The sequence below is a fragment of the Molothrus ater genome, chromosome 3 (genome assembly GCF_012460135.2).
Source record: "Molothrus ater isolate BHLD 08-10-18 breed brown headed cowbird chromosome 3, BPBGC_Mater_1.1, whole genome shotgun sequence".
NCBI lineage: Eukaryota > Metazoa > Chordata > Aves > Passeriformes > Icteridae > Molothrus > Molothrus ater.
The window spans coordinates 108,101,870-108,115,751 of NC_050480.2; the positions used below are offsets into that span (position 1 = coordinate 108,101,870).

General features: G+C 42.3%; 1 protein-coding gene and 1 long non-coding RNA gene across 2 annotated transcripts in view; one reads left to right on the forward strand and one right to left on the reverse strand.

The window, feature by feature from the left end:
- Positions 1-13,882, forward strand: part of CLIC5 (chloride intracellular channel 5) — a 68,713-nt gene that overhangs the window by 11,927 nt on the left and 42,904 nt on the right.
- Positions 2,509-6,609, reverse strand: LOC118685768 (uncharacterized). Its single transcript, XR_004980029.1, has 4 exons — positions 6,407-6,609; positions 5,570-5,622; positions 4,846-4,926; positions 2,509-2,633 (listed from the first exon to the last, which is right to left on the reverse strand). It is a non-coding gene; the product is annotated as an uncharacterized LOC118685768 (long non-coding RNA).

Sequence of the window (13,882 nt, forward strand, 5' to 3'; positions counted from 1 at the left end):
CTTGCTGCTTGGCTAGAAATGGGTAGAAGTTGCTAATAATGAGTAAAGGGGTCCATATCTCATTAGAACTTTTCCAGCTGATGTAGGTCTCACAGGAAAGCCTAGTCCATTTTCTACAGAATTGCAGCAGAGTTGTGTCAGAGCAGTGACACTGCAAAGACAAACTGGGCTTTGACATTTTGGTGGTCTGTGAGGTTGCTCCCAGGTACTGCAGCCAGTGGCCAAGGGTCCACACTTTTCTTATGAAAGTGATACGTGCTACATGCTTTGTCAAAATTTGTGATTTGGCAAAAGATGGAATTTTTTTTGGAAAATCTTCCATTTAAGAGGCAAAAAACCCCCTTATGTCCTTCTGGTTAGATCACCCAGTATTCCCAGTTCTGACAGACTTAAATAAGGCACTACTGTTATTTAGACTGTGCTCAGTGATGAATTTCACTAAAAATGTACTGTTGGTCTTAAGCCAACCACCTTTTCAAGAATTACCACAACCATCTTTCACTTAAGGATGTGGAACATATTCTTTGAAGTCCTAATGAGCTAGGTTTGCTGATCACCAGCAAAAATCTGTTAATGTGATGGTTACCAGCAAAAATCTGCTAATGTAAAAGAGCATTTGCAGAAGAAAAGTACACATGTGGGCTGAACTCACCACCTTGCTTCAACCCATCCTGGTTGTTTGCATTAACTCTGCAGTGAAAAGGGTCCTCAAGCAAAAAAACCCAACCAAACCTAAAATGGAGTATCACCAAGTCAACTTCAGGTGCTGCAAGATGTTGAACTCTTACTTTGAAGTTCTTAGGAAGGAAAAAAAGAACAAAGAACTCGCAGTTCATAACAGCTTGAGGTGATGCACTAAGGCAAGTGAGCTGGCAAACTTTGTGGAAAGTTTATCACAGAAGTACCAGAAGGTGAAATGAAAAATGAATGAAGGCAATTTATTAAGGAGTATGGAAGAGTTCTTCAGTTCACTGAGAGGCTCAAGGTCAGCCAGCTCCGTTAACCCAGGCTAGCAGCACTGCCATTGACCAGAGGCATCACCAGAGGTTAAACTTTGCTGCCACAGAGGGATGTAAGGATGTTGAGCCCTGCTATTTCACACTGATCCAGTGTGAGTTTATCAGGGAGCAAAAATCCAGAGGCCCTTTTCTTAAGCCAAACAGGACCTACACAGCAAAGGATTCTAAAATCCATGGTGCAGATCCATGCACATTACCTGCCCTGCAGGTACTGATGCCAGTGTGTAAACCCATGAGGACTAGCCTGAGTCATAAGTAATTTCAAAGTGAGCTGCTGAAGGCTTCAACTTTTAGAAATAATGTGCATCAGAACATAGAAAGTAATTTCAGCTCTCAGCCAAATTGTTTTCTAAACAACAGTGTGAAACACTAATGTGTCCAATGAAATCAGCAGCAACTGTGCATTCTTTGAGCCTTAATTCTGGGAGCAACTGAAGCCTAGCCTGAGATATGCAAGAGTTGTACATGCCATTTTGAACACTTTCTGCAAATAATAATTCATAAATCAGGATTAAAGTAGTGTGTTGTGTGCTGGTCTTTTGTTTGGGAAGGGATTTAATCCTAGTTTGCATGTTCATACTTCAAATCTTAATTAATTTAGACTTAATTTATTATAAGAAGTATACAAAGAAGTGAACAGAAATAATCTAAAAAGGGACTTGCATGATGAACTCCTGTAAAACAAGACAGGAATAGGCATTACTTACTGGGTTGCAGACTTGGAAGTAAAATAATGTAATTTTACTTCTATGACAGTAGTGAGTCAACAACAATGGGTACATCACAATTACCTGGTTCTGTTTTTCTCCACCACACTTGAAAGCATGGAGGATTCATTTTGAAAAGCAAGGGCTGAGGATTTCTGCATTTCTCCTTTTATCAGCTGCATTATCCATAGGGCCCACAGTTTGGGACAATCTGTCATGCTCTCCATTGTATCTCCTACAATACCACTTTCCAGAGCAGTCTCAGTCCTGGTTGGAAGTATCTTTTGTTTTTAATTGAAATGTCAGTTTTGGAATGATAGTGAAATAAACCACTGCCCTCTAGAAGCCTCTGTACTGAATGCAGCATTAGGAGATGATTTTGTACCTTCTCAGAGCTACTTCCTTACAAATGGATACCTGAGACTGTCTCTATGTGAGCACTGAGATCATAATCCATAATGCAATCCCTCTTCACACTGAACAGCAGGTTCAGTTTTTCTCTTCAGGTTTTCTCTTGAAGGTGTTAATGCTTATTAATGTTACAACAAAGTTTGATGCTGCATCCACATGAAAACATAATTATGTATTAAAATAATTCCACGGTTTTGGACTAGAACTTTGCAAAACTCCAGTCTGAATTGTTTCATTCTGCTAAACAGAAGAGTTTCAGCCAGATCATTTTAGAGCTAAAATGCTTTTTAATAAAAAGATAAAGGAGATCTGCTGTAGCTCATGGCTGTGATGGATTCATAATATCTGGGGGTGGGTATAGAGTGGGTTACCTCAAACTGGCCAGTTAATGAAGTGCAAAGTTTTCTGCTCTAGGCTTTTCCATCCCATCCCATTTATTGGAACATTCAGGCTGCACAGCTGTTTTTGTATCTCTTGATGTCTTTTCTTCCATTACCTAGAGTGTCGGAAAATTTACAAAAAGGAACAAAATCAAAGTTCTTCCATCAAACCAACACATTTTGAGGTACTGCACATCTTTAGAGTCAAGGGAAAGTATCTGGTCACCGAGTGCTGGCATGAGGCTGATGAAAAGAGCTTTGTATGTCCTTGCATGTCTTGTACATTTGGGAATGGGAACAGACCTGCTGTCTAGCCCCAAATATCTGAGACAAATCTTCTGATTTTTCTGAAATTCAGACAAGAAATCAATAATGACACATTGTAACTAAAAAAAGAAACAAAAACAAAACCAAAAAAACCCTGGATTGATTCCTTGCAGTTGTTAACTTGTTAAGTGTGTTGCATATCAAAACTACCAGCATCCAATTGGAAATTGCCAGTAATTCAGAACTGCCTCTGGAAGAGATGTTTCCATAACCCATTAAAACCCTGGCTGCTGCTTAGGTGTGTGGGGGTTTTTTGACAATTAAGCAGATAAATAATTCCTGGTAAAATCATAGCCCTGAATACCATTTACTGCATTTACTGCAGCTGCACCAAGCTTTTACATCTTTTCATCCCAACAATGAAAAACGTTGCCTGTGTCGTATAAAACTTGCAGTACCTGCTCTGATGGAAGGAGCTGGATGGAAGCACTGGAGGATGGATGTGCTTTGTGCTCTGATCCTTCTTGGTAACGTAGCAGTGTGCTGGAGAACTGATAGAGTTACATTCTGGATGCTTGGCCTCTGCTTCACCCCCTCGGGACAAATCTTTGCTGGAAGTGAAGCTTGGATCAGGCCTGTGAAAGCTGATAGTGCACCAGGGCTCACCTACAATAGAGTCTTACGTAGGGACATGGCTGTTCCCTTTCTGAAGCCGTCCTCTTCTTTTATTAATGGGATGATGTGCTCATATTCATTTCTATATCTCATAAACCTCAAACTATAATGACTTGGCTTATGAGGAGTTCATAATTCAGTGTCTAATGTTCTTCTGTGTAACTCAAAGCCTCTGCTACTTCTGACTTGTGAGAAAATGATAGGCCAAACGAAGTGACTCATTCTTTGCAGTAAAATGAGAGTGTACTAATTATTTATCAGTATCTTACCCTTAATTTGGCTGAAGAAAGAGCTGATTTCATAATACACAAAAGAGCTGTGTAGACACTAAAAACCATTATAGTCAGAAAGGTTCCACCCAGATGTAAGTGATAAGTCAGTTTTATATGACAGAAAAGCAGTAAATGCATGAATAGATTCCTAAAGCAGTGCATATATAAATATATATATATATGTATCCATATATCTATATATATTTCCTCCTACTCACTGCCTTCTACAATGTTTATCCTAAATTCAGCTTCCAGAATCTCTTTTTTTAAAAAAAACCAGCATTATATGAACAAGTTATGTTGTCTGTTATGTTTGGTCTCTTCTAGGGATTCCATGGGGGTAGTTTTGTAAAGCAGAGGGATTTATTTTTTTTTTTTTTTTTTTGAGGTGGGCTAGCTTATTCTTTCCATGGATACCTAAAAGCAGAGCTGGAACACCAGATGTGTGGTATTTACTCCTCAACTTCTGTAGCCTCTGAGCACCCATATCAGGTCCTGGGGCAGGGGGTGAGGTGGGAGCAGATGGGGAAGGCACCTCCCAGAGGCAGCACTGCCCAGAGCACCCTGAGCCAGGTGGGATCTGGCCCATCCCTGCAGCAGTTTATATCTGGGTTAGGATGGAAATGGCTGCAGGACACCTTTGCTCCCTTTTATTGCAAAGTTTCCCTTCTGCTTTGCTGAGCCTCAGCACAACAATCTTCATCTGCAAACTAATTAGTAATTATAACGCACCACTAAACCCAGACAGTAATTGGGAGGGAAGGATTTGAATGCTTTAACATGTTGAGGCTCTACTGAAATTGCTACATCTAGAGTTTGACTTTCAGAAGCACAAGGCACACACAACTTCTGGAGTGAGGGATGGCACAGGCACAGGAATCAGGCTCTAAAGCCATAGATTTCTTCTACTTAAAAATTACTGCAGGATTTGTCTGACCATTACATGTTTATCTCATTACCCTGGGCTCAGTGGAAAAAATTAGACACTTCTAGGGCATATTTTTTCATTCTAAAATAGACATCTAAATAGGTCACATGCATCACAACTTGTAAGTGCTGATGTTTGGAAAGCTGATTTTATTTCTACCCCTTGGTTTAGCATTAGCAGCATTACCTCATTACTGTGCTCATAGCTGGCAGTATCTTCTCTTCCAGAGCCAATGGTCCTGGGATATAACTTGTTCAAACCACCTGCCTAGATCAAAACAATTCTTTCAGTGAGGCTGAAAAACAATGTTTTCAGTGAGCTAAAGGTAACCTCAGTCAAGATGATCCATTTCCTATTGTTCCCAAGAACCCTTATTAAAGGGAAATTACGTCGCCACGAGGTGCTAGAGCAAAACAGTTTTTCTGCAAATCCCAAAAGCTTATAATTGTATAGTTAATAATGCATTATTTAGGGATGCATTTTAGAGATATAGTGATTATTCTCAAGTTTTTGGCAGACTTTTATAACTGTAATGCATAATTACAATGCAATGATTCTTTCTGCCACATGTAAGTACACTTAGCCCATGTCCTTGGAAAGTTGCCAGTAGGCTTAAGAATAATTGTACTCTAAATGTTTGGTAATTAATGTGCCTAGTCCAAAAATTACATGTAAAAATTTGAAATCAAAGGAGTAATAACACTTAATTTTCTTATAGTTAACCTTCCAGTTATTTGAATGAGTGCTAATTAGATCTAAAAACCATAAGCATACTTTTACAGTAATTATAATGATGATTATGTTGTAATTACAGTTGCAACAGCATAATGAGATTTACTTGTTAACCATTTCAGTCCTTCATGTAGTGCACATGAAGCAGCTGTTGTGGGAAAATTCCCATAGAACGTACCCAAAGGGCCGTGGAGGTGCTGGCTGTGACTGCTCTGGAGCTGTGTCAAATGCCTACAGAGAGAACTGGAGGTCACCACAGAAGCACACAGCTAAGAGCACCTTCAGGGAAGGCGAGTGTTTGATCATGTCCAAACCCTCCCCAAAAGGCATGGCTGGGTCAGAAGGGGAAGATAAAACTGCTCATGTCTGGCAGCTCGAGCTGCCAACACCCTGTGAGCCAGAGCTTTGGCAGTCCTGAAGCAGGATCGGGGCAGAAGTGTAGCAAGAGACTTCCCGAGGGCAGGAAGACACAAAGTCCCTCCAGGCAGGGATGGGGATGAGGAGGAGGTGCCAGTGACCCCTTCACCTCTGCCTGCTGTCCCCTCCTGTGCCAGCACTCCCTCCCTTCGTGCCTTTTGGCTGTGTCAGGACTTTCAATAGGTGCCACCTCATGCTCAGGGCTGCTGTGCAGTGCCCTGTGAGTCACGCCAGGAATGCAGGGTGAAGGAAAGGGAGTAGGGATGACAGCAGCATGTCAGCAGCAGGCTGAGGCCATTGGAACTGTCCTCCCATGCTCCACCCAGCAAATCATTGCCCTCCTGTCCCCCCTCTACAACCAGCACCCCGGGGGACATGCTGAGAAACAGTTATGGGACCCAAACATTGCCATTCCTCTGCTCCTGAGCTCCATCAGCAGTGGTCACATCACGGGTGCTTCTCTTACCTGAGTACTCAGTTTTGGCTCCTGTACCCCTTTGTACCCCACACATGGCGGGGGCTGCTGGGGCAAAGCTCTGCTTTTCTTCCCATTCCTTGACTGATGCAACAGCCACTGCACAGGCTCTTTTTCTCTTACCTTTCTTAGGAATAACAATGTTAGGACTTTGAACAGCTACAGGCAGGACAAACACCCTTCAGAAAAGCAGCAAAACACATCACGGTTGCTCAAAGCAACGAAACCAGCCCGGCTGCAGGACTTCCTTCTTCCCTGTCCCTGGTGCTCCCCGCTGTAGAATGAGGGAGGGAACAACAGAAACGCAGAAAACAGGGAAGAGCAGAATTATTTGTTCAGAGACTGATCCTGTCGTAGGTACCAGGAGGTTGTCTCCTCCCCTATGAGTTTAACCCCACCCTCTGTTTTTTTATGCTCGGGGCTATTTTGGGAGGCAGCGAGGGCTGCAGCTCTGACAGATGAGGATACTGTACCAGAGCACAGCAGCACTTGTTGCTCAGAACTACCGTAACAGGGACTGCTCCTCTGCTGCCTGCCTTTTCTTAATTATTATTAATTTAACTGCCTGCAAACTTGTTTACTCCAGTGCTTTCGAGCTTTATCATTACAAGTGATGTTTTAACAGCTTTGTGGGAGCGGTTCAGAAGGGAAACTCGCCCCGCCGTGCAGTTGAAACCTCCTTTTGCCACTTAATATCAAGAGATCAGCTGGTAGCCTTGGGGGTGAAAAATGACAGACTCTATTGCTGCTAATGGGGAAGGAAAGGACCCTGAAATTGAGCTCTTTGTGAAGGTAAGTTGCACTGTGAACTGGACACTGGTGTGACTCTCAGATCGGCTCAGCTTCTACTGAATAATCAAACTTTAATTTTCTGGCGCTGAGCGGAAGCGGTGCTGTGGCAGCCTGTTATCTCCTGCACACACACTCACTCTGCTTTCTTCTTCGTGACATTAGAATTAGGTAATGTTGTGGAGGGAGAGTCAGAGTTCCTGTGCTTTATTGTTAATTCTCTCCTCCTGAGTTTGTTCTGTTATTCTTAGCCTGCTGCCTGCAATGTACTGTGTCCTAACTTTAGACTTGAGGCTGTAGGCTTCAGGTTTTGCTCTATGGATCCTGGCTTTCTTTTCCATTTTTGGGAAGAGCTGGGGGGTACGAGGATTTGGTACCTCAGCAGAGGCTGTCAGGTCTGAAATGCTGATGTACCATAAAACAATGAGGATTGAGATAAGCTGTCAGTCTTCTGATTATTTGCTGTAATACTTCCCTTTTTTTTTCTCAACCAATAAAAACTTCATCAGTTTTTACTGTCAGTTTCCTCAGACTGAAGCTTATTCTGATTTTATAGAAGAGTAACTGAGAACAGAAAGCAATTTAATGAAAATATAGAAAAATTACCACACCTTTTATGTGGTAGGGTTTCAGAATGTTTCAAGTTATGTATGATTGTTGGTCTTGGGCTGTGAAAACCTTACCATTAAAATCAGTGGCATGGTTGAAACCCGTGACACATACAACCTTATTAATAGCAAACTTCATGCAAACCTTGTCTCAGTGAAGAGCTCAGATTTTTTGATGTTTTAAGGCCTCTACACAAATTGAGGCTGAGATCCCCTATGCCTATGTAAAATCATGGAATGGCTTGGTTTGGCAGGGACCTCAAAGATCATCTTGTTCCAATCCCCCTGCCACGGGTAGGGGCATCTTCCACTAGAACAGGTTGCTTAAAATCTGTCCAGTCTGGCCTGGAACACTTGCAGGTGTTTGGTCTCTCTGAGCCTAATCCATTCCTGTAAATCCATTTCATTATTATAAATATGTGGGAGTTACCTCAGACCCTTAGCAAACAGAGCCCTGAATGATTAGGAAAGCAAATTCCAACCCCTCCCTTCTGTCAAGATGAGAGTATGTAATTGCTTTGTACTCCCTGATGGATATTTTGGGCTGTAAGTTGAAATGTCAGCCACATCCATGATGTGTATACACAGTCTCTTCACACATCTTCCAAAACCAGTCAGTTCAGGTGCAGGTGCTGTGACTGAGCCAGCAGTGAGGTCTCTTTCCGTAGCAAACAGATTTGACGAGAATTTCAGGTTCATAAGAGCCCCATAGATACTTTTTACATAGAGCTTAATGTAATAAAATGACCAGCATGACTCCATACAACCAGACACCTCATCTCTTACAAGATGTTTCTACCAAAATGTCTTTAATGGAGATGTTTATGGGCTAAAAAATAGGTTTGTGATGTTGTTTGGTACTCTGTCATCAGTCAAATGTGTGCTGGAATGGAAATGTGCAGCTACTGATTTGTTTTAGTGCTCACACTATTTCACTGAGGCTGACATGGATGTTTGTGATATGTGGTTCTTTGACTGCATCAGCTGTTAAAGTGAAGGTCATTGCCCAGATTCATTGTGTGAAGCTCTGGATCCATAAGATACTGGGGGAAAATGAGCACTGCATTAAACCAAGCCATGCCACCACCTGAAGATTTATAACTCCAGAAAGAACATTTTTAGTAATGTGACTTCCTGCATAATGCATATTACAGAATTGCATACAGACTCACATAAAACTCAGAGCTGGAACAGAAGAATTAATTGGTATCTTCCTGGAGACTTTCCATTTAGGTTGAAAAATTGCAATTCTTGATGATTTGGAAAGGTGCCATTTATTTAATTAAAAGTTTAAAAGGTTTTATAGTAAAGCATGTGACCAGAGTATTAAATTATACACCTCAGAAGTTCAAATAAAAAGAGACCATCCAAAGGAAAGACAAGCTGAAAGCTGAAAAATAGGAGAATATGAGAATCATGAACAGGTGAAAACTTTTCTGGAGGGTGACTGCAAAGATTAGAATATTAGTAGGGGGAGGTAAACAGGAATGCTGATCCAGGAGAAACTCTGCAAAGGAGAAGAGACTTATTCTGCCTGTTTTAAGGCAGGAAAGAACAGAAAAGTGGTCACTTCTGGAGGACCATGAGATACTGGGCCAAGTGGCAAATGTAAATATACAGGACCACACTTTAGGCAAGTTCTAACAGAGAGGATGTTTGGATCAATGAGCAATTCCTAACTTTTGAGTTTTATAGAGGTGATACTTCACCCATTAAAAGAGTTCTGTCCTGCTTCCTGAAGGAACACACAGAAGAAGCAGCAACAAGTGAGAAAATGTAGGGCAGTAGATGTGTCCTGCTGGAAACTGTATCTTCCACAAGCCCAAAAAAACCAGAAAGGGCTGTTTTTCACCAGCCACAGTGTCCCCAGTAAAAGCATTTTCTGTCTCAGGTTAAAAAAAGAAAGGTGTTACACAATTGCTCTATTTCCCTTTGCTGTTTGTCAAGCAGGAGTGCAGGAGCCTCGACAGACAAGCAGGGAGCGGGGCTGTAACCAAAAGAGCTGCTCTGTAACCTAATGCAGGCTGGCTCAGGAGCTCCTGAGCTGCACAGACAGGCTGGGCACCACCAGGACACAGCTGAGCTGCTGTGGCAGGGACAGGTTAAGTGGTTATCACACCTATTTGTTATCATCCCCATTGATTTCACTTGTTTTCTAACGGTGCCCCAGCCTGGATCTGCGAGGTATTTTTTTGTGAACGAGTGTTTGAGAGCAAACCCCCCCCAAATCTGGGGCAGGACACGACGAGAGCGATGGTGGGAGCGGTGAGGTCTGCCAGGGAGGTGGTGCTGCCTTGATCAGATGTGCAGCTTGTGTGAGCAGGCCCTTGCTGAGCACTGAAACTCTGCAGCAGCCATTCCCTCTCTAAACTCGTTTGACAGGGAACTGGGGGAGGCTGCCCCAGAGAAGGGCTTGATGCGTGCTGCCGTGAGACGCTGGCAGCAGCGGCGTGGGGAAGGGAACCTCGGGAGGTTGTGCTGCTCTGTGCTTAACCCAGCTTGTTGTAACTCAGGCTGATTTCAGTCCTCTGTGTGCTGGAGAAGCAAAGTGCTTCTGTATAAACGACAATGACACCCTGCTGGAAGGTGTATTTAGCTTTTCCTGGCAGTCTTGCACCTGTATGCGTGAACATAATGACAGAATTGAAATAGCGCTCCTATTATGTGAAGTAATACAATTAAAACCCATGAGGGAGGACCACAGGACTTTGTGGCTTCTTTTTGTTTGCGATGGAAACAGGTGTTTGGATGTACATTCCTTGCCTTTCAGGATTAGAGTAGTACCTAATATCAAAGGCTAATTTGAAGGGAGATACATAGTACCCATGGAAAGCAAAACACGATGCAAAGAGGACTGCGTTGCTCAGAATGCAGTCTAGAAAGCAAACAGACCCACAAGTGAACCAAAGTAAATTTAATTTTAAAAACCTTCCTGCTTTCGAAACGTTCTGTAACAAGATATATCCTAACCCCTATTTATGATAGAAAGATGGTGATATCATGGTGGTAGGAGAATGTGTGGTAGGCTAGCAGGCAGCTGCTTCTAGAAGGAGTCATTGCTGTGACACTGATGGATTAATATTAGGAGTATGTTCATTGGTGTCCTGGGCTGAGCTCAAATCAGAAGGTCCTTGGTTGAGGGAAGTGATTCTTCCCTCTACTCCACTCTTTTGAGACCCTACCTGCACTGCTGCATCCAGCTCTGGGCTCCTCCAGCAGAAGGAAGATGTGAACCCACAGGAATGAGGCCACCAATTGGATCAGAGGGCTGGAACACCTCTGCTATGAAAACAGCTTGGAGAAGAGAAAGCTCTGGGAAAACCTTACAGAACATTCCAGTACCCAAAGGGGCTAGAGAGAGACCTTCCACAAGGGCAAACAGGATAAAGGGGGATGGCTGTAAGCTAAAGGAGGCTAGGTTTATATTAGACTTTAGGAAGAAGTTCTGTATATAAGGGTGGTGAGGTCCTGGGACAGGCTGCCTGAAGTTATGAATCCCTGACAGTGTTCAAGACCAGGCTGGCTGGAGCTCTGAGCAACCTGGCATTGTAGAGTGTCCCTGCCCTTGGCAGGGGAGTTGGAATGACATCACCTTTAAGGTCCCTTGCAACCCAAACCTTTCTAGGATTAGGTGAGCAAGAGCTTTTGCTTAAAATGTGTAAGGCTTTACTTTTCAGTGTTCCCCCAGTCACACTGAGAGCCCTTCTAGGAAAATGTGAAGGTGCTGCAAGTGTAGAAATCAAGAGACCTCAGAGGCCTTGAACTTCCACAGTCTCTACTTCAGACATTTGACATGTCCCCATCTTCCAGCTGACTGGACCTGTTAGGATTATGTCTAAAAGTGATGGCAGGATTTAGTACCAAGCTTACTGCTCTGAGTGAATGGGTCAGTCAGGGAGCCTGGCTGCCAGGACAGAGCAGTCATCCCCAGCAGTGTGCTCCAGCAAAGCCCCAGGAGCTGCTGCTCTCAGGAAGGTGCTGCTGCCCTTCTTGTGGACACAATTATCCCAGAAATTATCTCAGGGAGGAGCAAGTTAGGCGGGGTTTTGTTTTTGCTCTTTTTTTTTTTTTTTTTTTTGTTCTGGCTTTTTTGGATGCATTTTCTGGATTTTTTAAGTTATTTCTTCTTGAAAGGTGATTTCAAACCAGCCTTGGTTTGGATTTTGGTGAAGTGTTGTCACATAGCCTTAAAAGGAGATATAAATAAAAGTGTTACACCTGTTGCAAGCAATAATTCCCTACTGTTAAGGCTTTTGTGGTTTTAATATGAGAGAGTCACTCTGATAAGAAAACTGATTTCAGTTTCAGAATTTCAGGGTTATCACAAGCAGTACTGGCTTTGCAAACAGGGAAAGATAACTTGCTAGGAACCTTTTAACCCTTTATAACAAGACAGGCTCTGCAGTGTATTTGATTCACAGACTGCCCTCAAAAAGTTGGTTTTGCTCATGATTAGAAATCAGAATCAGATCTGGAGGTCTCTAAGTTAATTTCTGTTTCCTGAGAAGTGTGGGTATTTCCTGAGCTCAGCTTGGCTTTCATACAAAATCATTCCTATGTTTAGCTAAACTTTCTAGATAAAAAGGAAATAACAAAGATAAAAAAAGCACAAGGAAGAATAATGACACTGAAACATCTGGTCCAACCTGTCTGGTGCTCCAAGACTGACCATAACATTTTTTTGTTGCCAAGCCTTTCACATTTTGAAAAAGCCACAACCACCCTACAAAGCAGATGTGTACAGTGGGTGCAGTCTCTGACACTTCTCAGCTGTCACCCTGGAAGTGGTGGGAGTCTAGGTGGGAACACAGTTTACTGTGTATCTTGAATTTTTACCTTCTGGAGCTGCCAAGCAGGTGATGGGCACCATGATTTGTGTCTCTTCAAACTGCTCTGGATGAGGCAGTGCATGATCAGCAGCCTGAGTCTCCTCCTCCAGCATCCTGGCCTTGTGCTTTGGTATTAAGGTTACAACATTTACAGGGTCTACCAGTAGTCTGGACACCAGGGAGGAAAATAATTTTACTAGGTTTGTTTAAACATCTGTAAATGAGTTTAGAAAGTTCCATGCAGGGGGACTCGAGTATTTCAGTGTAGTGGTTCTGCTAAGATCTTGTCAAATCAGGAGTGACCAGAGTGACAAATCAGTAAAAACTCCACTTCTGACCTGCTTAAATCAGGGAAATGCTATCTGGAGGGACCATTGCTCCTCTGATTTTTTTTTTAATTAAGCATTTTCAATAAAATAATTAAAAATAGAGGAAAAACATCCATCTTGGCAAGAATTATCTTTGCTTTAAAATGACATATTTAAAAAATAATTCAATAAATTGCCATTTAACCACCTAGCAAATGTTTTAAAATTACAAGTTGCTTGTTTTTCCTTGTGATAAGAGAAACAATACTTTAAAGAAGCTTTAGCCTGAGTTATACAACCCAGCGTCTGTGTGTCTGTGTGTCTGTTTTGTCTCTGAGCTTTTGGAGGTTTTGTTTTGCGTCAGGACAAGGGCTTCGTTGGTGGGAATATTAGAGACAGGCAGTAAATTGTTTAAGCAGGCCAAGTTTATAAAGTGACTTGGCAGGGATATATTCACTATCCCAGCCACCTTGAAGCTAGTCTGGGATGTTGTTAGGATTGCCTGGGAAACTGCTTCTCAATTTAAGAAGGGATTTCCAGCTGTGTCTCCTGCCTAAGTTCACAGTCTCATCCTTTTTTTATGATTAAAGGTGATTGATACCCTGATCTGCCATGGTTTGGGGGGCTTTCCTCTATAAACAGCTGTGACTACTTGCTTTTTATTAAACTTGATGGTATTGATATACATGTCACTTGTGATCAAAACATCTGATTAAAATGAAACATATTTCAATGCTTTGTTGAGCATGCCTACTTTCTATAAATGGGATCCATTTGAATAAATAGGAATTCAGAAACATTCAACTTGGGTCATGGCCACAAAAGCAAGTCAGTTTTGTACTGCTGAGTTCAGTGGCAGCAGAATTAGGCCTGCCTAAGTGTATTTGAGATCTTGTTCAAACTCCACTTGCTAGCTCCTTCCTTTTTTCTGGCTCTTTTGAGCCACACAGTCAAATTGGGTAAATCCTATGTTTTAATTTAACCATGAAGAACTGGTGATACTTGTAATTATTATTGCTGGTACTTAGAATTAGCCCCCAGTGTGCCCTGGGTGCTTCTATGTTT